This window comes from Lepidochelys olivacea (assembly GCF_965140295.1).
Source record: "Lepidochelys olivacea isolate rLepOli2 genome assembly, chromosome: 28".
NCBI lineage: Eukaryota > Metazoa > Chordata > Testudines > Cheloniidae > Lepidochelys > Lepidochelys olivacea.
Genome location: NC_140438.1, coordinates 3870245 through 3896343, shown reverse-complemented (window position 1 = coordinate 3896343; position 26099 = coordinate 3870245). Strand labels below are relative to the sequence as shown.

The 26099-nt window shown below is 47.7% G+C and overlaps 1 protein-coding gene across 4 annotated transcripts in view; it reads left to right on the top strand.

Annotated features, from left to right (window-relative positions):
* Window positions 1-11103: 11103 nt before the first annotated feature.
* Window positions 11104-26099, top strand: part of LOC311513942 (uncharacterized protein) — a 59457-nt gene continuing 44461 nt past the window's right edge. For 2 of the 4 annotated variants that reach the window (XM_084616156.1, XM_084616153.1), the window contains exon 1: window positions 11111-11469. The gene's annotated coding sequence lies outside the window, so the exon portion shown is untranslated. Of the gene's footprint in view, window positions 11470-16057; window positions 16223-26099 lie in introns of all 4 variants that reach the window. The other 2 variants (XM_084616154.1, XR_014709803.1) reach the window with 2 other exon arrangements.

Genomic DNA, 26099 nt, shown 5'->3' with positions numbered 1-26099 from the left:
AGAAGGGGTCATGATCTGCTCCTTTTACACAGTCGTACAGGGGTTTAGCCCACAGTCCAAACTCTGGGATCCATATCCTGCAAAAGCCTGCCATACCCAGAAATGCCCTGAGCCGCTTACAATTATTTGGAGAGGAACTTGACAGATAGATTCCTTTCACTTGAATGCTGACGCTCCCCTTGCCTTAGCTGTAACCTGATCCCTCTCCACCTCAGACAACAGGGTTCTCAGGAGGATATTACAGTCGTCTCAATTGGCTAGTGACTACTGAGGCACCCCTTAAAGACTGAAATAAACCTGCTTGGGTTTGTTGAGAATTCCCCAGCCTGTGTTTTAAAAGCTGCTAAGTCTATTGGATTGAATGGCACATGGGTGTAAACTTGCATAGTGGTAGCCTGACGTCCATCTGCCCCTGGGCAAGCCACAACCGTCTCGGTAAGCAAAGGATAGAGTACCACCGAGGGGGCAATCTCTGTAACCCGAGGCATCCTACCCTTATAAGGTGGGAGTGTGGGGACCGAAGGGGACACCGGCCCTGCCATTACAGTGGGGGTGGGGGTCTGGGGACTAACATTAGCTACTACCGAACCAGTCGGAGTCAGATTACAGTGCTGTAAAATATCTGGTCGAGTACATAAAGTCAGAAACAAATGCGCATACATATGTTCATTCCATTTCCTTGTTCTCTGACAGAACAGGAGTAACTGAAGGATCGTGTTGAAATTAATTGACCCTCCTGGTGGCCACCACTCCTGGTCCTCTAGTTGATATTGAGGCCATTCAACTGTACAGAATCATTTTAATTGGCTCTTAGTCATTGGATCCGCACCAAATACCTTCCAGTTTGCTAGAATGCACTCTAGGGGCGTACACCGTGCCCTAACCTCTGAGCTCTGTCCCTGTCCCATACCTACAGGGTAACTCTGGGCGTCCCCAGGTTCCAACAGAGCATATAATCCGGATTTTAAAAGGTTCCTACCTTATCCAAGGGACCGGTTCTTCACCGTGGCCTGCAGCTGCTCCTCCCCCATGTCTAAGGGACCGGTTCTTCACTGCCGTCCACAACAGCTTCTCCACTACATGAGTGCGTTGCACCGTTGTGCCCTCTGGGGTCGATCAAATCGCGTCTCCTCCGAGGCCCCCGATGAACTCACCGGTGCGCGCTGGGCGTCGGTTCTCGCCACAATCCTCGACCTCCAGGAGGGGTCCGGGCAAGGTTAAATTGCAGCCTCGAGCCCACCCAGGGACGCCAAAAGCTGTTGCCGGCACCCAGTGCCGAGAGGCTGAACAACAGCTTGAGTTGGTTCGTTACCCGGTGTGCTACACCCAATAATCACAACGGGGTGGAGAAGCAGAAAAGTTTATTTGCAGCTGCAAAAAGGTACAGGGAGAATAAAATCTCAAATCCTGCACACAGAGCAGGAAGTTACACAGGCTTTTATACATCCTTTTTCCCAGCATACTTATCCAATAGCAAGCTGCCCCAAGTATCCATATAGCCAGCCAATCCAGTTCCCAGCTAGTTCTCTGATTCTCTGTATCATTTGTTAAACTATACATAAAGCTGCTTTATTCAGCATTGTTCTTCCATATCTCCCCTGTTTGGCCTTGCTTAGTTTCAGGCAGTCTGACTCTGCAACATACTGTTGCAGATTCTCAGCATAACTGCTGTGTGTGCCTCCAGGCGGGGGGGGGGGGAGCAAGGACACTTAGGCCTAGTACGCAGAGCTGCTGCAAGTGCCTCCAGACAGGAGGGGGGGCCAAGGACACCTGGGCCTAGTGCGAGGGGGCTTCATCGACACTCGTGGTCTTCCATCCCCTCGAGTTACCTAGGGGCCATGCCCCAGTGTTCCCAACAGCGGTGCATGGGATTCTTCCATCCTAAGTGCAGGACTCTGCCCTTGTCCTTGTTGAACCTCATCAGATTTCTTTTGGCCCTATCCCCTAATTCATCTAGGGCCCTCTGTATCCTATCCCTGCCCTCCAGCGTATCTACCTCTCCTCCCAGTTTAGTGTCATCTGCAAACTTGCTGAGGGTGCAATCCACACCATCTTCCAGATCATTTATGAAGATATTGAACAAAACCGGCCCCAGGACCGACCCTTGGGGCACTCCACTTGATACCGGCTGCCAACTAGACATGGAGCCATTGATCACTACCCGTTGAGCCCGACGATCTAGCCAACTTTTTATCCACCTTATAGTCCATTCATCCAGCCCATACTTCTTTAACTTGCTGGCAAGAATACTGTATTAAATTGTGTCAAAAGCTTTGCTAAAGTCAAGGAACAACATGTCCACCGCTTTCCCTTCATCCACAGAGCCAGTTATCTCGTCATAGAAGGCAATTAGATTAGTCAGGCATGACTTGCCCTTGGTGAATCCATGCTGACTGTTCCTGATCACTTTCCTCTCCTCTAAATGCTTCAGAATTGATTCCTTGAGGACCTGCTCCATGATTTTTCCAGGGACTGAGGTGAGGTTGACTCATGGCCATGAGCATGACCGTGGATACCCAGGATAACATAACTGAGAAATAAAGTTAAATTATAATAGTGGGGGAGGGAAGGGGTGTCTGTGTGTGTGCAATATTTTAAATTTATACTCATTTGTCATGTCACTGCTTTCCCATCAGCATAACACCATCTGCAGTGAGGGTTAAGTCAGTACAAATTTTCCACACCCAAGTGACATAGTTATACTGACATAAATTTGTAGTGTAGACCAGAGCTTGGGCTCCTATTTTGGTGGCTCTGGGCCTACTGCACCCTAAAGAACAAAAAGACAAACAACCCAAAATTATTATTTTTTTAAATATCATGACTTGTTGAAATATAATTCATATTTGAATTCTTGTGGTTGTTGATCTATTTTGGAGTTGGAGATGTATGTTCAGCAAAAATTACAGTAGATGTTTGCCTTTGAGAAGGATTTCATAGGAGATAGTATAGTGCCTTTAGTGAATATCTGGGGGCCAAGTCCTACACATAAGCAGTGACATGTGAAAAAGCATTGAGGTCTGGATTGAGAGGCAAAGGAACCACTGAGGAAGGCAATCCCCCTTCGTGGATCAAATGAAAATGAAGAAAACTTTGAGACCAGTCAAGGAAATCCATCAGCCTGGAAGTCATATGACCTCAAAGAATAAACATGTGGTGTAGAAATAAGAACAAAAATTGAAAATCACAGTAAAAATATAGGCAGTGTGTAGGCCTGGCTTGACATAACTAACTTGTCTCATGTTGTAGCAGGAATACCTGGGGGAATGGGGAATACCTGGGGGAATGGAAGGTTAAGTTGTCAATACGAGCTTGACAAACAGCATGCTGGAGTCAGAATGTCTGTGCCAGCTAAGACAAAGTCTATGATTCTATCAGCAGCAAGACCCTGATGGTTGGGACTATGGACAAGATAAACCTGAAGTGTAAAGATCTGGTTCCACGTGAACAGCACATGGACGGAGCATGCTGCACAGGGATTTGTTCCTGCAAAGTAACTAAGCCAATCCAAAAATGGGTGATTTAACCATATAGCAAATGCAATGTAACGTGTAAATGTATATAGAGGAAGAGGTCGTCCGCGTAACTTTGGATGGGTGGTACACCCTATCCCCACCCACTACACTTGAGTCTGATCAACTCAGCATAGCTCAGTAGCGTGCAAATGGCAGGAACCTGAATGACATAATCCAGAGTCATACTGAGTGTTTGGGAAGTGGGTGCTGAGATACACCGTCCTGTGGGAGGTGAAATAAAAAAGCTCCTCTGCCCACTCACCAGAGTTTTGCAAACACGGCAGGTAGCTCATCCAATCTATGTAAATTTTATCCCTTCCACCCCTCCCTGGGCCAGGGTTTCCCCTCTGCTACTATCCAGCAGTGCCTCAATCCTGTTCTTGATCCTGGCTCCTACTCTCAACTCCGTCCCTGATTTGCACTTCAACCCCTCTCCTTCCCCTGCTTCAAGCTGTGCAGCCAGTTTGTCCTCTCCCTACCCCTCCCCTCGGATTGTTGCCCCCCCATCTTGCCCCATGAGCAGCAGGGAGCAGATTGCTACACCAAGGGAGGCAGGACGAGGGCAGCAGATGTTACTGAGCATCCTCAGTTCCAGTGATGCAAGGGTGCTGAAACAATTTGTATAGCCTATCCCTCACCTTAAATTTGTATCTATGGCCTTTCACATAAAAATATATATTCCCAAAGCCACCATATAAGAGGGAGATACTTGGACCATAAAGGCCTTAGTTTATTGACCGTGGGGGCAGACTGCAAGACTCTTTTTCCCTATCTAGAAGAAGTTTTGGGACTAGTGTCAGAGTTCTAACCTTCTTAACATTTGTTTTTGCCACTGCATAGCAAAGAAACATGTGGAAGCAGGAGAGAAACTCATCTTAGTCCACTGAGCTCCTCCTAACTGCAGTCTAGTGCACAGGACCAAAATTTGTCTGACAAAGCCTGTGTTAAATGCCAGGATCTTCTGCAGAAGTAGCTCTGTGGCATCTCGCCTTGCCAGTTCACACCCTAACAGGGAGTGAGCGTAGGGGGAAGGACTGCAGCTGTAGTTGACGACATAGCACTGATCTCAGCTCTGAGCAGTGGGGATCTCTTTACTCTGATAGCAATCCCGCAGGAGTCTGGTTAAGCAGAACTGAGTCAACTTCTGACATATTACGAAAAATCCTTCCACAGTAGTAAAGATGCTTATCTGCAACAGGAAAGGAGAGAACTTTCTTTCTGTTCTGTAAGCAGCTAGCGATTAGATGAGAGCATAGGGCTAGATCTCAACATCACTTTTAAATAGTTAATGAGACAGTTTCTATTAACATGTATGGAAAAAATATCAGGATGCTAGAGTCTTTATTCAGTAACCCTTTTATTTAAGAAAAAGGCCTATTCCAAATAAGACATTGTAAATATCTTCAATAGTTTCTTCATTTGTGGAAAAGATTTCTTCTTATTGCTAAACAAAAACTCAATGCAGCTTGCAGTCACAAAAAAAGGGTGTAAATAACATTTTAAATCTTATAAGACAGACGACAAAGTGTTTGATTATAAACACCCCCTCCCAGCAGCAGTGTGAGACAGTTCCTGAATATAAAAAAAGCTTATTAAGATCTAGAAAGTTTTCGACAACTAACTTATAAAAATAACGTAGGCACTAAACCACTAGAGAACTTCTCAGGAGGACACTTTGGATCCTACTGCTTACTTCTTATAAGGGAGTGCTAGTGGATTGCAAGGAAACAAACGTGATTTCTTATTCTCTCATTGAGAGAATTTTTAGCAAATCAGTAGTGAATATTCTGAGCATCTTTGGAACCACATGTAAATTTACATTACTTTTAGTTTTCTCTTAGGGGAGACACTAGATATCAAGCTTGTAGTAAGAATACACATTGTGGAGCCGGGAACAAAAGTTGGCTTCTTTCTGTAGTATCACTTAAAAAAAAAAATCTGTAAATGGAGAGTAAATTTGAAGAAAGGTCACATGAAACCAAAACTATAACTGGGTTCAAAAAAGAATGAGATAAATTCATGGAGGATGGCCAGGATGGCCAGGGATCCCATGCCCCAAGTGTCCCTAATCTCTGATTGCCAGAAATTGGGACTGGCTGACGGGATGATGGATCATTTGATAACTGCCCTGTTCTGTTTATTCCCTTTGAAGCACTTGGCTAGATGGACCATTGGCCTGACCCAGTATTGATGTTTTTATGAAGAATCTACAGCATTTCACCTAGTGTCTGGCATCTTTAGATTTGTGTTTAAAGAGTAATACGCACTCCATGATGGAAACTTGTAAGTAGCGATCTGAAGAGGCTTTCTTGCTGTCTGCAGTTAAAACCACAATGCACAATCCAAACCATGCCACGCTCTGATGGTGACTATGTTCTCTAAGGGGAAACATTTAGCACTGTGGAGAGGCTGAATAAGGACCCAGCTACATGTTCAGAAGAGCAAGTAGTTTTGAGGCTGCCAACTACCTTGCTTGCTTCAGAAGCCATTTTCAAGGGCAAGGGCAATGATCCACCTCTGGTGTTTCTGCTTTACTCAAATGCAGTGGATTCTTACTACAAGACCAGCTCAACAGAGGAAAGAAGTTGTAGCGAAAGTAACAACAGTTGCCTAAGAGGGGTCTATTTTGACTCCAGAAATTTCAATACAAATGTATGACATTTATCTCCTAACTTTTCCATAAAAAGAAAAGGAGGACTTGTGGCACCTTAGAGACTAACAAATTTATTTGAACATAGCTTTCGTGAGCTCTGTAGCTCACAACAGCTTATGCTCAGATAAATTTGTTAGTCTCTAAGGTGCCACAAGTCCTCCTTTTCTTTTTGCGGATACAGACTAATACGGCTGCTACTCTGAAACCTAACTTTTCCATGATTTTCTTCCAATCTCTCCTGCAAAAGGAAGATAAACAATTAAAGTTATTAAAGGGAAAGATCCAAAGTTGTATAAGATGTTAGTCTACATAGCACCCAATTGTAGGGCTATCAGGCCCCTTCCCCCCCACATCCAGTAAACTGTACGAGTTAAACATCATCATTGTATGAAGCCATCAGGAATTTGGGTCAAGCTATAACAGATCTACATACAATGACATTCTGGAACTGAACTTCCCTGCTTTTTGGGGAGTGAATATTAAGTAGCGAAGTGACCAACCTGCCGAATGCCTCTGAAAAAGCCTCAGTCCCAGCTGTTAGGCTGGGTAACTCAGCAACAATAAAACCAAGTTGTTGCAGCTGCTTGAATACCAAGTACATAAATGCATTGTTAGCTAAATGCAATAGTATGCGTGAGCACTGAAGTCACCAAAATGAGGATTGTATAATAACCTTTATTTCCCCCTCCTAAGAGCCTTATGGCTGTGATATGAACTCTCAAAAGCATTAGCCTTCACTGCCAAGGAGCTCTCCCAGAGAGTTCTGAAAAATACGGTTTCCAAAGAATCCTGCTTGTAAGGCGCTCTCTCTCCTTTAGCACTTGAATAGTAGGGTACTGGCATAAAAGCAAAACCTTAGTTTAAGACAGGTTTCAGAGTAACAGCCGTGTTAGTCTGTATTCGCAAAAAGAAAAGGAGTACTTGTGGCACCTTAGAGACTAACCAATTTATTTGAGCATGAGCTTTCGTGAGCTACAGCTCACTTCATCGGATGCATATCGTGGAAACTGCAGCAGACTTTATATACACACAGAGAATATGAAACAATACCTCCTCCCACCCCACTGTCCTGCTGGTAATAGTTTATCTAAAGTGATCATCAAGTTGGGCCATTTCCAGCACAAATCCAGGTTTTCTCACCCTCCACCCCCCACAAATTCACTCTCCTGCTGGTGATAGCCCATCCAAAGTGACCACTCTCCCTACAATGTGCATGATAATCAAGGTGGGCCACCCCCAGCACAAATCCAGGCCTTCTCACCCCCCCCCCCCCACCTCCATACACACACAAACTCACTTTCCTGCTGGCAATAGCTCATCCAAACTGACCACTCTCAAAGTTTAAATCCAAGTTAAACCAGAACATCCGGTGGGGTATGTGGTTGTTGGTGAGTATTTGCTTCAGGTTGCGAGGCTGTCTGTAGGCAAGAACTGGCCTGTCTCCCAAGATTTGTGAGAGTGTTGGGTCATCCTTTAGGATAGGTTGTAGATCCTTAATAATGCGTTGGAGGGGTTTTAGTTGGGGGCTGAAGGTGACGGCTAGTGGCGTTCTGTTATCACCAACAACCACATACCACACAACAGAACCACTAACCCAGGAACTTATCCTTGCAACAAAGCCTGTTGCCAACTGTGCCCACATATCTATTCAGGGGACACCATCACAGGGCCTAATAACATCAGCCACACTATCAGAGGCTCGTTCACCTGCACATCCACCAATGTGATATATGCCATCATGTGCCAGCAATGCCCCTCTGCCATGTACATTGGTCAAACTGGACAGTCTCTACGTAAAACAATAAATGGACACAAATCAGATGTCAAGAATTATAACATTCATAAACCAGTCGGAGAACACTTCAATCTCTCTGGTCACGCAATCACAGACATGAAGGTCGCTATCTTAAAACAAAAAAACTTCAAATCCAGACTCCAGCGAGAAACTGCTGAATTGGAATTCATTTGCAAATTGGATACTATTAATTTAGGCTTAAATAGAGACTGGGAGTGGCTAAGTCATTATGCAAGGTAGCCTATTTCCCCTTGTTTTTTCCTACCCCCCCCCCCCCCGGATGTTCTGGAGGGAGGGGGGTGGGGGGGTGAGAGAACCTGGATTTGTGCAGGAAATGGCCCAACTTGATTATCATGCACATTGTGTGGAGAGTTGTCACTTTGGATGGGCTATCACCAGCAGAAGAGTGAATTTGTGGGGGGGTGGAGGGCGAGAAAACCTGGATTTGTGCTGGAAATGGCCCAACTTGATGATCACTTTAGATAAGCTATTACCAGCAGGACAGTGGGGTGGGAGGAGGTATTGTTTCATATTCTCTGTGTGTATATAAAGTCTACTGCAGTTTCCACGGTATGCATTCGATGAAGTGAGCTGTAGCTCACGAAAGCTCATGCTCAAATAAATTGGTTAGTCTCTAAGGTGCCACAAGTACTCCTTTTCTTTTTGCTTAGTTTAAGAGTTTATCTCCACCTAAAATCAACTGTTTGTGACATGAGAATAAACTGCAGTCTTGGAACACTGAAGCGAGACAAAAAATACAGGATGTATTAGAGGCAAAATTGTTTCCAGGAATGATTTATGAAGTGTCAGTCATTCTTTAGTTTTCCAACAATAACTAGTTTTCATGATACGTATTTAACAGGATTAAGCACTAACTGAATTTCCTCAGGTTTATGGGTTTACTTAGAAATCAAAATATAGTTTTTCCTGGGAGGAGATAGTAGAATAAGAAGGGGATAAAAAACAGATGCTACTAACCTTTGCATTGAGAAGGTCAATGGAGAATTCAAGGGCAGGCCCACTCCATTCTCCATTGACATTATCTTTTGTTGTAAGTTACTGCTGAGACAAAGGAAAACTCTTGTCCACTCTGACCATTATGGGATCCATGGGTGATATCAGGAGGTGGAAGACATATTTTGCTTCAGCAATACATTGTCAACATGAAAATTAAAGTTTTCAGTTCACCTTCAATGTAGAGAGTTTTCACTAAGAAAGTTGTCTCAAATCCCCCCAAAAAGCTATTTAGCCATTTGGAAGTGTACTTAACATTGCATTTTAACATTTGAAGCAATACCCCCTTTCAGATTCTGAAGGTTTTCCAGCTTTTAGGCTCGACCCAACCCAGTACGTCCATTGCTCAAAGAGGATACGCCATAAAACACCAGCTCTGGATGATGACCTTAACAGAGCATGCCTCTTCCCAACATTAGCCTCAGGGAGCTGGAATCTCTAGGGGTAGTATTGTTCCACCAGCAGAAAACTAAGCTAGGACATTTCTTGTAGCAGCAGCTGATTCTAGACTGGACATCAGTAGCATGATTGACAGACCAAGCCCAGAAAGCATCCAAGAGATCAAATTAAAGTAGAGGCAAATTAATTTTGTGATTCACTCCAAAACAGCTTCAGATTTTAAGTGGATAGTCAGATTTGGGAAGGGTCATGACTTCTTGAAGTCATTATTATGCCTTTTACTTAGTGAACAGCAGGATTACACAGATACAATAGCGAAGAGGAGCCAGGAGGCCTATTGGATTATGAATATTTAACAGTGCCAGGTGTCATCCAGCCACCATGGTGAACCGCAGTATGATTTCACTCCTCCCTCCAACAAAATTGTCATTTGGATTAAATGCCAAAGTAAGAACAGACTGGCTTCTCTGAAGCACCAGCTATGTTGCATCATCGCCAGATATCTCAAGTTGCAGTGGGGAAGGTTTAGATTGGATATTAGGAAAAACTTTTTCACTAAGAGGGTGGTGAAACACTGGAATGCGTTACCTAGGGAGGTGGTAGAATCTCCTTCCTTAGAGGTTTTTAAGGTCAGGCTTGACAAAGCTGGGATGATTTAACTGGGAATTGGTCCTGCTTTGAGCAGGGGGTTGGACTAGATGACCTTCTGGGGTCCCTTCCAACCCTGATATTCTATGATTCTATGATATGAACCGTTCTTAAAACCAGGAAATTAGTTTACCTTGGCCAAGTGGAACCTCCTTATCCCAATCAACTCCACTTCCCAGAGGCACACATTGGCATAATGTTAACTCCTGTTGCAAACCACAGCACACGTTGGCAAACAGGTCTGTCTCAAAGGAATGTGTGCTCTGCTTAATTTGCATTTAAGCAGTAAGCAGTCGTCAAGCAGGAAGAAAGAAAGAAAAACAGCTCCAAAAAAGTGAGGAAAAGCAGCAGGGAAGAGCTTTCCCTATAGATTTTTTTGTCAACTGGGAATGTTTTCAAAGGGGCAGGACGGACAAGGAGGGCGTTAGGATGCTGGCTTTTGTGGGATCCAGTGGAGAGTGCCAGTTCAGGACAAATTGCTGAGAGCAGGGCAGTTACGGTTACTGGGGTCTCTGTGCACACCAAGGCAAACCAAACCCGCCGAACAGAGAGGACTTCGGTTTCACCCCCCGGGCTAACCACAAGTCACACAAGCAATTCCCTCAGACACTCCAGTTTCCCAGTACCCCCACCAGGGCCACTCGTCATGGGGCCCAATGGTTATGAAAACCAAGACCCCAGGAAAAGGGATCTCCCGAGCCCAGAGGGCCCAGCCCCAGGAAGGCTGAAGACACCGATGCAGGGGGGGGGCAGACCTAGGGGACTCTGTGCCCGGCCCCCCCACTCACCGCCGGGCCCGGGCAGCCGCAGCGCCAGGAGCCCCCGGCCGGCCGCGCGGACCCGACCCCAGGGCAGCAGGTGCTCGGGGGCGCTGGGGGCTAGTGTCCCTGGCCAGGCGGTGCAATTGGGGCTGGTCCTGCTTGGAGCAGGGGGTTGGACTAGACCCCTCCTGAGGCCCCTGCCAGCCCTGACCGTCTAGGATCCTCACCCCCTCCCCCGCTCGCCCGACCCCGGAGCCCTCCCTCACCTGTGCCGGGGAGGGCGGAAGCGCCCCCCCCCCGGGGCAGGCTGGGAGAGGAAGTTCCTGACCCTCCTGGGAGCGGAAGTGACGTTCGGAGGGGGGGCCGAGGAGGAGCCGGGCTGCGAAGGCGCGCGGGGCGCTGCGGCTCTGCCTGGCTCGCGCGGGGCCGTTGGAGCCTCTCTTGAGGCCGTAGGAGGGTTTTGTGTCTCCCGGCTCTGGGCATGCGCAGATCAGCGGGGGGGAGAGTCGGGCATGCGCAGAGGCAGAGCTCGCGCGGGGCTGCAGGGCCGGGCCGGGCCGAAGGATCTGTGCCGGGGAGACCTTCGTTCACCCCCCCGAGCCCAGCTCGGGCCCCGCTCCCGCCGGAGCCGCCCTGGGGCCGCCCCGGGCTCCGCCCGCCCCGCTGCGGAGCTGCAGCCTCCAGGTACCGGAGCGAGCCCTGGGGGCGGGGCCGGGCGGTGACTCTGCCCCAGTGTCGGGGGGGGGGGGGACCCGGCATCTCGCAGCGCCGGGATCTGCTCCGGGGGGGCTCGGAGCTGCGGTCCCCGCAGGAGCCCAACGCCCCCGGCCCGGCTCTGCCCTGCGGCACCCCGAGGGGTCCGGGGGGGGACCAGCCCCCCCGGGGTCCCTGCGTGGGGCCGGGCGGGGGGAGACCTGGGGAAAGGGGCGGAGGGAAAATGTCGGCGCAGCCCGGACATGGCCGGGGGGGGAAGAAGGGCCGGGGGCGGGGAAGAAGGGCCGGGGCCCCCCGAGGGGCGGGGAGGGAAGGAGGGGGGGGCTGAGATCCCCTCGGATTTACCGCTGCCCCGTCCCCTGGGGTCCCCCCCCCGCTCCCGCCCTGCCCCCTTTCTCTCCAGGGCAGGGGTCGGCAGCCTTTCAGAAGTGGTGTGCCCAGTCTTCATGTATTCACTCTCATGTAAGGTTTCGCGTGCCAGTAATACGTTTCAACGGTTTTAGAAGGCCTCTTTCTCTAAGTCTATAATATATCACTAAATTATTGTTGTATGTAAAGTAAATAAGGTTTTAAAAATGTTTAAGAAGCTTCATTTAAAATTAAATTAAAATGCAGAGCCCACCAGATCGGTGGCCAGGACCCAGGCCGTGTGAGTGCCTCTGAAAATCAGCTCACATGCTGCCTTTGGCACACATGCCATAGGTTGCCTATCCCTGCTCTAGATAGCAGCAATTGACATCCATGGTGATCCTCCCGCCCCTTTCTCTCAAATCGCTGAGAAGGGCTCTGTTCTCCTCCACCAATTGTACCCCATTTCCTCTCCACTTTGCCAATGTCCAGTTCAAATCTCAGGTTTGGGGTGTTCCTCCAGCCCCCTCATTTTTACCTGCAGTGACTTGTCCTTGTTTAGGTGGGAAATTGTTCCCCTGAGTGATTTCTGAAATGGGAAGAGGGTTAATGGGCAGAGGCGGGCAGAGCCCTGAGACAGGGATTGGGCTGGGCTGCGGGGCGGGGGGGGGGTGCTCTCTGCTGGCCACAGGGCCTGGAAAGGCCTAGGAAAGGAAAAGAGGAGCAAGCATCCCCCATGGAGATGGCCCAGTCCTAGGTTTCCCAGTCCCCGCTACTTCCCCCTCCCTCACCCTGCCCAACGCAGCAGCCCTCCCCACCCACACCTGCTAGTCACATTCTCAGACCCCGCTGCCAGCCCCTCCCCACAGCCAGTGAGATCAGGTCCAAGTTTGGGGCACTCTTTGTCCCAGGAACTGCAGAGACCCCTACAGAGAGCAGGGAACTTGTTGTGCCAGGCCCTGCATCAACACCAAGTGAAATCAGGCTCCCATTGTGTCAGGTGTTGCAGAGACAGCAAACAAAATCAGCGACCTTGTTGTTCCTGGAACTGCTGAGACCCCAACTGAGATCTGAGCCCTGTTCTGCCAGGTGCGGCAGAGACCTAGAGGTGAAAGTTAGCCGGTACGCCCTGGTACGGCATACAGTGAAATCGCATCTTATGCGGGGTTTAGGTTCTAAAGTCAGTGCTTAAGGCAAAAATAGTGTATAGTCAAAAAGAGACAGAGAGGGAAGAATGAAAGAATAAAAAAGGGAGAAAGACAACTTCAACATTGTTATGCGCAAACCGGAATGCCGCAGGGTAGCCAGGAGCATTGTCTATGATCAGCAACACTTTAAAGTCAAGTCCTTTCTCTTCGAGTTACCGCTTGACCTCTGGAATGAAACACTTGTGGAACCAATCCAGAAATAATGCTGCTGTCACCCAAGCCTTTTTATTTGGTTGCCAGAACACAGGCAGGAGATTTTTGTTCTTGCCTTTTAGGGCATGGGGATTTGCAGCCCTGTAGAGCAAGCCCAGCTTCATTAAATGCCCAGCCGCATTGCCACAAAACAACACAGTCTTTAGCTGCTTTGAAGCCAGGGGCTTGTCTTTCTGATTTTGAAGTGTAAATGTGGTTGGGCATTTTTTTTCCAGAAGAGCCCAGTCTCGTCAGCATTAAAAACTTGTTCCGGAAGATAGCCCTTTTCTTCTATGATTTTCTTTAATTGTTCGGGGTAGGCTTTTGCTGCCTCTTCATTGACAGATGCAGCTTCACCAGTGGTCTGCACGTTTTTGAGGTTGAAGCGGTTCCTAAAATTGTTCAGCCAATCTGGGCCAGCTTTGAATTCCTTCTCATCAGAAGGCTGTCCCTCTTCAGTGGGAGGTTACAACAGCACATAGAGGCTAAGAGCCTTTTCTCGCAATGTGTTGCCATCGATAGGCACATGTTCATGGTTCATGTCTTCCAGCCATAAGTTTAATGCCTTTTTAGGCTTCACTAAAGTCTTATCATAGAATATCAGGGTTGGAAGGGACCTCAGGAGGTCATCTAGTCCAACCCCCTGCTCAAAGCTGGACCAATCCCCAATTTTTGCCCCGGATCCCTAAATGGCCCCCTCAAGGATTGAGCTCACAACCCTGGGTTTAGCAGGCCAATGCTCAAACCAGTGAGCTATCCCTCCCCTCAAGGAGGGTCCTCAAGAGATGCCTTCTGAAGTTCTTGGGGGATATCACAGAGGGAACGTGTCCCTCTGCCTGACCAGGGGCTTGAAACCTGGACCCTCAGTTTAAAATTCTGATGCTCTACCAACTGAGCTAGCCAGGCTCACTTATCACACATCTGGCTCGTCACCTTAGCAGTTGTGGCATCAACTGCTCCAGTGGCTTGACGAATTTCTCTCTCTCTCATCTTGATGGCATGGATGCGAGATTTGTTGCAGCCATATTTATGCGCCACGTTGGAGACCAACATACTGTCTCTCAAGAAGTCCAACACAGCCAGTTTTTCCTCCAGCGTTGGAACAGATCGCTGTTTCTTTGGTTGAGCACTAGATGAAGTAGTTGGCTTGTGTTTAGGGGCATGTTGTACGAAAAATACGTATCTTTAAATGCTAGAATCACACTCAGCGCCATAAGATGCTCACCGGATCAGCAGGCAGAGATTGATCCAGCAGGGGTTGATTTATCGCATCTAGTCTAGACGCAATAAATCGACCCCTGAGCACTCTCCTGTCGACTCTTGTACAGTACTCCACTGCTGCGAGTTTTTGTTATTGTTATTTATTTTTGCTGAGCATGTATAGTTGAATTCGCATAAGTTAAATGCACATATGATGCGACTCCACTGTACCGGCAAGCAGCAGAGGTGAGTTATATTGGCTCATGGCTCCAGCAATATTGAGGGCCCAGGGGCCCGGCTCCACCAATGTTCGGGGTTGGGTCTCCCCCTGGTCCCTTACACCAGGGTTCTCGACCTTTTTCTTTCTGAGGCCCCCGCAACATGCTATAAAAACTCCATGGCGCACTTGGGCCACAATACTGGTTTTAGGCATATAAAAGCAAGGGCTGGCTTTAGGGGGTAGGAAGCAGGGCAACTGCCTGGGTCCCCATGCCGCAGGACCCCCACAAAGCTACATTGCTTCGGCTTTGGCTTCAGCCCTAGGTGGTGGAGCTCAGGGCCCCAGACTTCATAACCTTTACAGAGATATGTTACATGGCACATGTAGCATAAAACACATTCTAGTTGTGTCATATATACATTCGTAACTATATTTCCATAAAGCCTTATGGGGCACCGTCACACCTATATTAAGGTATATTTGAAAGGAAATGAGAGTTGTTTACAAAGTTAAAGCAGGTAATCATATAGATGGAGACCAGTTACGGTCTTAAATTTCAAAAGGTGTAATAGAAGCTTCTATAATAAGCAAGCTCTATATATTATTTAGGATTAACCCAAGCTAAGCAGCTGGGGATATCTAGCTTATGCCTAGAAACTTTGACCCCCGGAGTCCAAGCAGCATACAGAAAATCAGTTCCTTCTGTGTGGGGCTTTTTATCCCCTTCCTGCCAGGGAAAGTCAAGAGCACAACAACAGTCTTTTGCCTTTCTTTAACATCCCATAATAGTCTATCTGGTGTTGATAGACCTTTCCTGCCTGGCAGCATATAATGCATTCTGTTGCCAATCAGCACTTCACATAGGTAAAGTCTCTCTCCTGTCCAGTGATTTACAGAGCCACAGAGGCTCACAATGCGACTAGTCAGATATTAACCCAGGCAGCAACTCACAAGCATTCAATAAAGTCTCAACACAAAACACGTTCTTATAATTCTCATACCTGTTCTAACAATACTAACACAGATGAGCCAGACTGATTCCAGCTCTGCATTTATTCATGTTCAGTTAAGACATGGGGGCTTTTGCAAGAGCTAACACCTCATCTGCCAGTGCCACAGGCAGGATGAGCAGGGATGGTGTCTCTAGCCTCTGTTTGCCAGAAGCTGGGAATGGGTGACAGGGAATGGATCACTCAATGATTACCTGTTCTGTTCATTCCCTCTGAAGCACCTGGGATTGGCCACTGAGCTAGACGGACCATTGGTCTGATGCAATGGGCCGTTCTTATGCATCCGATGAAGTGAGCTGTAGCTCACAAAAGCTTATGCGCAAATAAATTGGTTAGTCTCTAAGGTGCCACAAGTACTCCTTTTCTTTTTGTGAATACAGACTAACACAGCTGCTACTCTGAAACCTGTCATTATGCAAGACACTGAATTTAGCCGTATGGAGTGGAAATCTATCAGCTTCATGAAAAAACTCGTACAGATACAGACAGACATCATCTTCCTTTCCAAGAGCAAACAGATGGACATCATACCAAAAGGACTGAAGGTAAAAAATCCATTATAATCTACATACCATACAGACTATGCTGACAGCTTATGCCACACGCTCTCAGAGAAACTACGGAACCACCTGATCAACATCCTCTACAGCAAACAGGGAGAGATTAAGAATGAGCTCTCAAAACTGGATACTCTCATAAAAAACCAACCTTCTACACAAACCTCCTCATGGCTGGACTTTACAAAAACTAGACAAGCCATTTACAACACACTTTGCTTCTCTACAAAAGAAAAAGGACACTAAACTATCTAAACTACTACATGCCATAAGGGGCCACAACAGTGGTTCCCTTAACCCACCCAGCAATACTGTTAATCTATCCAACTATACTCTTAGCCCAGCAGAAGATTCTGTCCTATATCAGGGCCTCTCCTTCTGCCCCTCCACCCCCACGAACATGATACAGTTCTGTAGTGACCAAGAATCCTATTTTTGACGTCTCCGACTGAAGGAATATTTCCAACACACCTCTAAACAATATACTAACCCACAGAGACCTTCCTACCAACACTACAAAAAGAAGGATTCTGAGTGGACTCCTCCTGAAGGTCGAAACAACAGACTGGACTTCTACATATAGTGCTTCCGCTGACGTGCATGGGCTGCAATTGTGGAAAAGTAGCATCACTTGCCCCATAACCTCAGCCGTGCAGAACACAATGCCATCCACAGCCTCAGAAACAACTCTGACGTCATAATCAAAAAGGCTGACAAAGGAGGTGCTGTCATCATGAATAGGTCAGAATATGAACAAGAAGCTGCTAGGCAGCTCTCCAACACCACTTTCTACAAGCCATTACCCTCTGATCCCACTGAGGATTACCAAAAGAAACTACAGCATTTGCTCAAGAAACTCCCTGAAAAAGCACAAGAACAAATCCTCACAGACACACCCCTGGAACCCCGACCAGGGGTATTCTATCTGCTACCCAAGATCCATAAACCTGGAAATTCTGGACGCCCCACCATCTCAGGAATTGGCACCCTGACAGCAGGATTGTCTGGCTATGTAGACTCCCTCCTCAGACCCTACGCTACCAGCACTCCCAGCTATCTTTGAGACACCACTGACTTCCTGAGGAAACTACAATCCATTGGTGATCTTCCTGAAAACACCATCCTGGCCACTATGGGTCTTTACACCATACACTCTACACCAACATTCCACACAAAGATGGACTACAAGCCGTCAGAAACAGTATCCCCGATAATGTCATGCAAACCTGGTGGCTGAACTTTGTGACTTTGTCCTCACCCATAACTATTTCACATTTGGGGACAATGTATACCTTCAAATCAGCGGCACTGCTATGGGTACCCGCATAGCCCCACAGTATGCCAACATTTTTATGGCTGACTTAGAACAACACTTCCTAAGCTCTCATCCCCTAACACCCCTACTTTACTTGCGCTACATTGATGACATCTGCATCATCTGGACCCATGGAATCATAGAATCATAGAATATCAGGGTTGGAAGGGACCCCAGAAGGTCATCTAGTCCAACCCCCTGCTCGAAGCAGGACCAATTCCCAGTTAAATCATCCCAGCCAGGGCTTTGTCAAGCCTGACCTTAAAAACCGCTAAGGAAGGAGATTCTACCACCTCCCTAGGTAACGCATTCCAGTGTTTCACCACCCTCTTAGTGAAAAAGTTTTTCCTAATATCCAATCTAAACCTCCCCCACTGCAACTTGAGACAATTACTCCTCGTTCTGTCATCTGCTACCATTGAGAACAGTCTAGAGCCATCCTCTTTGGAACCCCCTTTCAGGTAGTTGAAAGCAGCGATCAAATCCCCCCTCATTCTTCTCTTCTGCAGGCTAAACAATCCCAGCTCCCTCAGCCTCTCCTCATACGTCATGTGTTCCAGACCCCTAATCATTTTTGTTGCCCTTCGCTGGACTCTCTCCAATTTATCCACATCCTTCTTGTAGTGTGGGGCCCAAAACTGGACACAGTACTCCAGATGAGGCCTCACCAATGTCGAATAGAGGGGAACGATCACGTCCCTCGATCTGCTCGCTATGCCCCTACTTATACATCCCAAAATGCCATTGGCCTTCTTGGCAACAAGGGCACACTGCTGACTCATATCCAGCTTCTCGTCCACTGTCACCCCTAGGTCCAAAGAAGCCCTTGAGGAATTCCACCATGATTTCAACAATTTCCATCCCATCATCAGCCTCAGCATGGACCAGTCCACACAAGAGATCCACTTCCTGGACACTAAGGTGCTAATAAGCAATGGTCACATAAACACCACCCTATACCAGAAACCTACTGACTGCTATTCCTACCTACATGCCTCCAGCTTTCATCCAGATCACACCACACGATCCAGTGTCTACAACCAAGCTCTACAATACAACCGCATTTGCTCCAACCCCTCAGACAGAGACGAACACCTACAATATCTCTTATCAAGCATTCTTACAACTACAGTACCCACCTGCTGAAATGAAGAAACAGATTGACAGAGCCAGAAGAGTACCCAGAAGTCACCTACTACAGGACAGGCCCAACAAAGACAATAACAGAACGCACCTAACTATCACCTTCAGCCCCCAACTAAAACCTCTCCAACGCATCATCAAGGATCTACATCCTATCCTGAAGAACGACCCATCACACTCTCAGATCTTGGGAGACAGGCCAGTCTTTGCTTACAGACAACTCCCCAGTCTGCAACAAATACTCACCAGCAACCACACAACAGAACCACTAACCCAGGAACCTATCCTTGCAACAAAGCCCGTTGCCAACTGTGTCCACATATCTATTCAGGGGACACCATCATAGGGCCTAATCACATCAGCCACACTATCAAAGGCTCGTTCACCTTCACATCTACCAATGTGATATATGCCATCAAATGCCAACAATGCCCCTCTGCCATGTACATTGGTCAAACTGGACAGTCTCTACGTAAAAGAATAAATGGACGCAAATCAGACGTCAAGAATTAGAACATTCAAAAACCAGTCGGAGAACACTTCAGTCTCTTTGGTCACTTGATTACAGACCTAAAAGTTGCAATTCTTCAGAAACAGAAAAACTTCAGAAACAGACTCCTATGAGAGACTGCTGAATTGGAATTAATTTGCAAACTGGATACAATTAACTTAGGCTTGAAAAAAGACTGGGAGTGGATGGGTCATTACACAAAACTATTTCCCCATGTTTATTCCCCCGTCCCCCCTCCGCCACTGTTCCTCAGACGTTCTTGTCAACTGCTGGAAATATCACTACAAAAGCTGTTTCCCCCCCCGCCGCTCTCCTGCTGGTAATAGCTCACCTTAAGTGAAAAGGAGTACTTGTGGCACCTTAGAGACTAACCAATTTATTTGAGCATGAGCTTTCGTGAGCTACAGCTCACTTCATCGGATGCTGTAGCTCACAAAAGCTCATGCTCAAATAAATTGGTTAGTCTCTAAGGTGCCACAAGTACTCCTTTTCTTGTGTTTCATCCCTTGGTTTCTTTGACCATGGGATGGTGTTCCATGAAGGAGGAGTGCTGGGTAGAGACGGGCTCCATCTTACGAAGAGAGGGAAGAGCATCTTTGCCAGCAGGCTGGCTAACCTAGTGAGGAGGGCTTTAAACTAGGTTCACCGGGGGAAGGAGACCAAAGCCCTGAGGTAAGTGGGAAAGCGGGATACCGGGAGGAAGCACAGGCAGGAATGTCTGTGAGGGGAGGGCTCCTGCCTCATACTGGCAATGAGGGGCGATCAACAGGTTATCTCAAGTGCTTATATACAAATGCACAAAGCCTTGGAAACAAGCAGGGAGAACTGGAGGTCCTGGTGATGTCAAGGAACTATGACGTGATCGGAATAACAGAGACTTGGTGGGATAACTCATATGACTGGAGTACTGTCATGGATGGTTATAAACTGTTCAGGAAGGACAGGCAGGGCAGAAAAGGTGGGGGAGTAGCACTGTATGTAAGGGAGCAGTATGACTGCTCAGAGCTCCGGTACGAAACTGCAGAAAAACCTGAGTGTCTCTGGATTAAGTTTAGAAGTGTGTGCAACAAGAGTGATGTAGTGGTGGGAGTCTGCTATAGACCACCGGACCAGGGGGATGAGGTGGATGAGGCTTTCTTCCGGCAGCTCACGGAAGCTACTAGATCGCATGCCCTGATTCTCATGGGTGACTTTAATTTTCCTGATATCTGCTGGGAGAGCAATACAGCGGTGCATAGACAATCCAGGAAGTTTTTGGAAAGCGTAGGGGACAATTTCCTGGCGCAAGTGCTAGAGGAGCCAACTAGGGGGGGTGCTTTTCTTGACCTGCTGCTCACAAACCGGGTAGAATTAGTGGGGGAAGCAAAAGTGGATGGGAATCTGGGAGGCAGTGACCATGAGTTGGTTGAGTTCAGGATCCTGACGCAGGGAAGAAAGGTAAGCAGCAGGATACGGACCCTGGACTTCAGGAAAGCAGACTTCGACTCCCTCAGGGAACGGATGGCCAGGATCCCCTGGGGGACTAACTTGAAGGGGAAAGGAGTCCAGGAGAGCTGGCTGTATTTCAAGGAATCCCTGTTGAGGTTACAGGGACAAACCATCCCGATGAGTCGAAAGAATAGTAAATATGGCAGGCGACCAACTTGGCTTAATGGTGAAATCCTAGCGGATCTTAAACATAAAAAAGAAGCTTACAAGAAGTGGAAGGTTGGACATATGACCAGGGAAGAGTATAAAAATATTGCTCGGGCATGTAGGAATGTTATCAGGAGGGCCAAATCGCACCTGGAGCTGCAGCTAGCCAGAGATGTCAAGAGTAACAAGAAGGGTTTCTTCAGGTATGTTGGCAACAAGAAGAAAGCCAAGGAATGTGTGGGCCCCTTACTGAATGAGGGAGGCAACCTAGTGACAGAGGATGTGGAAAAAGCTAATGTACTCAATGCTTTTTTTGCCTCTGTTTTCACTAACAAGGTCAGCTCCCAGACTGCTGCGCTGGGCATCACAAAATGCGGAAGAGATGGCCAGCCCTCTGTGGAGATAGAGGCGGTTAGGGACTATTTAGAAAAGCTGGACGTGCACAAGTCCATGGGGCCGGACGAGTTGCATCCGAGAGTGCTGAAGGAATTGGCGGCTGTGATTGCAGAGCCACTGGCCATTATCTTTGAAAACTCGTGGCGAACCGGGGAAGTCCCGGATGACTGGAAAAAGGCTAATGTAGCGCCAATCTTTAAAAAAGGGAAGAAGGAAGATCCTGGGAACTACAGGCCAGTCAGCCTCACCTCAGTCCCTGGAAAAATCATGGAGCAGGTCCTCAAAGAATCAATCCTGAAGCACTTGCATGAGAGGAAAGTGATCAGGAACAGCCAGCATGGATTCACCAAGGGAAGGTCATGCCTGACTAATCTAATCGCCTTTTATGATGAGATTACTGGTTCTGTGGATGAAGGGAAAGCAGTGGATGTATTGTTTCTTGACTTTAGCAAAGCTTTTGACACGGTCTCCCATAGTATTCTTGTCAGCAAGTTAAGGAAGTATGGGCTGGATGAATGCACTATAAGGTGGGTAGAAAGCTGGCTAAATTGTCGGGCTCAACGGGTAGTGATCAATGGCTCCATGTCTAGTTGGCAGCCGGTATCAAGTGGAGTGCCCCAGGGGTCGGTCCTGGGGCCGGTTTTATTCAATATCTTCATAAATGATCTGGAGGATGGTGTGGATTGCACTCTCAGCAAATTTGCGGATGATACTAAACTGGGAGGAGTGGTAGATACGCTGGAGGGGAGGGATAGGATACAGAAGGACCTAGACAAATTGGAGGATTGGGCCAAAAGGAATCTGATGAGGTTCAATAAGGATAAGTGCAGGGTCCTGCACTTAGGACGGAAGAACCCAATGCACAGCTACAGACTAGGGACCGAATGGCTAGGCAGCAGTTCTGCAGAAAAGGACCTAGGGGTGACAGTGGACGAGAAGCTGGATATGAGTCAGCAGTGTGCCCTTGTTGCCAAGAAGGCCAATGGCATTTTGGGATGTATAAGTAGGGGCATAGCGAGCAGATCGAGGGACGTGATCGTTCCCCTCTATTCGACATTGGTGAGGCCTCATCTGGAGTACTGTGTCCAGTTTTGGGCCCCACACTTCAAGAAGGATGTGGATAAATTGGAGAGAGTCCAGCGAAGGGCAACAAAAATGATTAGGGGACTGGAACACATGAGTTATGAGGAGAGGCTGAGGGAGCTGGGATTGTTTAGCCTGCAGAAGAGAAGAATGAGGGGGGATTTGATAGCTGCTTTCAACTACCTGAAAGGGGGTTCCAAAGAGGATGGCTCTAGACTGTTCTCAATGGTAGCAGATGACAGAACGAGGAGTAATGGTCTCAAGTTGCAGTGGGGGAGGTTTAGATTGGATATTAGGAAAAACTTTTTCACTAAGAGGGTGGTGAAACACTGGAATGCGTTACCTAGGGAGGTGGTAGAATCTCCTTCCTTAGAGGTTTTTAAGGTCAGGCTTGACAAAGCCCTGGCTGGGATGATTTAACTGGGAATTGGTCCTGCTTTGAGCAGGGGGTTGGACTAGATGACCTTCTGGGGTCCCTTCCAACCCTGATATTCTATGATTCTATGATTCTTTTTGCGAATACAGACTAACACAGCTGCTCCTCTGAAACATATTAAGGCTGGAGCATTAAACAAGTTTACAAACCTGAGAGAGCTGCGTTGGGTACAATGACAGAGAGAATCCCCCCAAAGTGACTCCTTTCATAGAATCATAGAATATCAGGGTTGGAAGGGACCTCAGGAGGTCATCTAGTCCAACCCCCTGCTCAAAGCAGGACCAATCCCCAATTAAATCATCCCAGCCAGGGCTTTGTCAAGCCTGACTTTAAAAACTTCTAAGGAAGGAGATTCTACCACCTCCCTAGGTAACGCATTCCAGTGTTTCACCACCCTCCTAGTGAAAAAGTTTTTCCTAATATCCAACCTAAACCTCCCCCACTGCAATTTGACACCATTACTCCTTGTCCTGTCCTCTTCTACCACTGAGAATAGTCTAGAACCATCCTCTCTGGAACCACCTCTCAGGTAGTTGAAAGCAGCTATCAAATCCCCCCTCATTCTTCTCTTCTGCAGACTAAACAATCCCAGTTCCCTCAGCCTCTCCTCATAAGTCATGTGTTCCAGACCCCTAATCATTTTTGTTGCCCTTCGCTGGACTCTCTCCAATTTTTCCACATCCTTCTTGTAGTGTGGGGCCCAAAACTGGACACAGTACTCCAGATGAGGCCTCACCAATGTCGAATAGAGGGGAACGATCACGTCCCTCGATCTGCTCGCTACGCCCCTACTTGTACATCCCAAAATGCCATTGGCCTTCTTGGCAACAAGGGCACACTGCTGACTCATATCCAGCTTCTCGTCCACTGTCACCCCTAGGTCCTTTTCCGCAGAACTGCTGCCTAGCCATTCGGTCCCTAGTCTGTAGCTGTGCATTGGGTTCTTCCGTCCTAAGTGCAGGACCCTGCACTTATCCTTATTGAACCTCATCAGATTTCTTTTGGCCCAATCCTCCAATTTGTCTAGGTCCCCCTGTATCCTATCCCTACCCTCCAGCGTATCTACCACTCCTCCCAGTTTAGTATCATCCGCAAATTTGCTGAGAGTGCAATCCACACCATCCTCCAGATCATTTATGAAGATATTGAACAAAATCGGCCCCAGAACCGACCCCTGGGGCACTCTACTTGACACTGGCTGCCAACTAGACATGGAGCCATTGATCACTACCCGTTGAGCCCGACAATCTAGCCAACTTTGTACCCAGCTTATAGTGCATTCATCCAGTCCATACTTCTTTAACTTGCTGTCAAGAATACTGTGGGAGACCGTGTCAAAAGCTTTGCTAAAGTCAAGAAACAATACATCCACTGCTTTCTCTTCATCCACAGAACCAGTAATCACATCATAGAAGGCGATTAGATTAGTCAGGCATGACCTTCCCTTGGTGAATCCATGCTGACTGTTCCTGATCACTTTCCTCTCATGTAAGTGCTTCAGGATTGATTCTTTGAGGACCTGCTCCATGATTTTTCCGGGGACTGAGGTGAGACTGACTGGCCTGTAGTTCCCAGGATCCTCCTTCTTCCCTTTTTTAAAGATTGGCACTACATTAGCCTTTTTCCAGTCATCCGGGACTTCCCCCATTCGCCACAAGTTTTCAAAGATAATGGCCAATGGCTCTGCAATCACAGCTGCCAATTCCTTTAGCACACTTGGATGCAACTCGTCCGGCCCCATGGACTTGTGCACGTCCAGCTTTTCTAAATAGTCCCTAACCACCTCTTTCTCCACAGAGGGCTGGCCATCTATTCCCCATGTTGTGATGCCCAGCGCAGCAGTCTGGGAGCTGACCTTGTTAGTGAAGACAGAGGCAAAAAAAGCATTGAGTACATTAGCTTTTTCCACATCCTTTGTCACTAGGTTGCCTCCCTCATTCAGTAAGGGGCCCACACTTTCCTTGGCTTTCTTTTTGTTGCCAACATACCTGAAGAAACCCTTCTTGTTACTCTTGACATCTCTGGCTAGCTGCAGCTCCAGGTGCGATTTGGCCCTCCTGATTTCATTCCTACATGCCCGAGCAATATTTTTATACTCTTCCCCGGTCATATGTCCAACCTTCCACTTCTTGTAAGCTTCTTTTTTATGTTTAAGATCCACTAGGATTTCACCATTAAGCCAAGCTGGTCGCCCGCCATATATGCTATTCTTTCGACACATCGGGATGGTTTATCCCTGTAACCTCAACAGGGATTCCTTGAAATACAGCCAGCTCTCCTGGACTCCTTTCCCCTTCATGTTAGTCCCCCAGGGGATCCTACCCATCTGTTCCCTGAGGGAGTCGAAGTCTGCTTTCCTGAAGTCCAGGGTCCGTATCCTGCTGCTTACCTTTCTTCCCTGTGTCAGGATCCTGAACTCAACCAACTCATGGTCACTGCCTCCCAGATTCCCATCCACTTTTGCTTCCCCCACTAATTCTTCCCGGTTTGTGAGCAGCAGGTCAAGAAAAGCTCCCCCCCTAGTTGGCTCCTCCAGCACTTGCACCAGGAAATTGTCCCCTACGCTTTCCAAAAACTTCCTGGATTATCTATGCACCGCTGTATTGCTCTCCCAGCAGATATCAGGAAAATTAAAGTCACCCATGAGAACCAGGGCGTGCGATCTAGTAGCTTCTGCGAGCTGCCAGAAGAAAGCCTCATCCACCTCATCCCCCTGGTCCGGTGGTCTATAGCAGACTCCCACCACTACATCACTCTTGTTGCTCACACTTCTAAACTTAATCCAGAGACACTCAGGTTTTTCTGCAGTTTCGTACCGGAGCTCTGAGCAGTCATACTGCTCCCTTACATACAGTGCTAGTCCCCCGCCTTTTCTGCCCTGCCTGTCCTTCCTGAACAGTTTATAACCATCCATGACAGTACTCCAGTCATGTGAGTTATCCCACCAAGTCTCTGTTATTCCAGTCACGTCATAATTCCTTAACATCACCAGGACCTCCAGTTCTCCCTGCTTGTTTCCAAGGCTTTGTGCATTCGTGTATAAGCACTTGAGATGACCTGCTGATCGCCCCTCATTCTCAGTATGAGGCAGGAGCCCTCCCCTCACAGACATTCCTGCCTGTGCTTCCTCCCGGTATCCCGCTTTCCCACTTACCTCAGGGCTTTGGTCTCCTTCCCCCGGTGAACCTAGTTTAAAGCCCTCCTCACTAGGTTAGCCAGCCTGCTCGCAAAGATGCTCTTCCCTCTCTTCGTAAGGTGGAGCCCGTCTCTGCCTAGCAGTCCTCCTTCATGGAACACCATCCCATGGTCAAAGAATCCAAAGCCTTCTCTCCGACACCACCTGCGT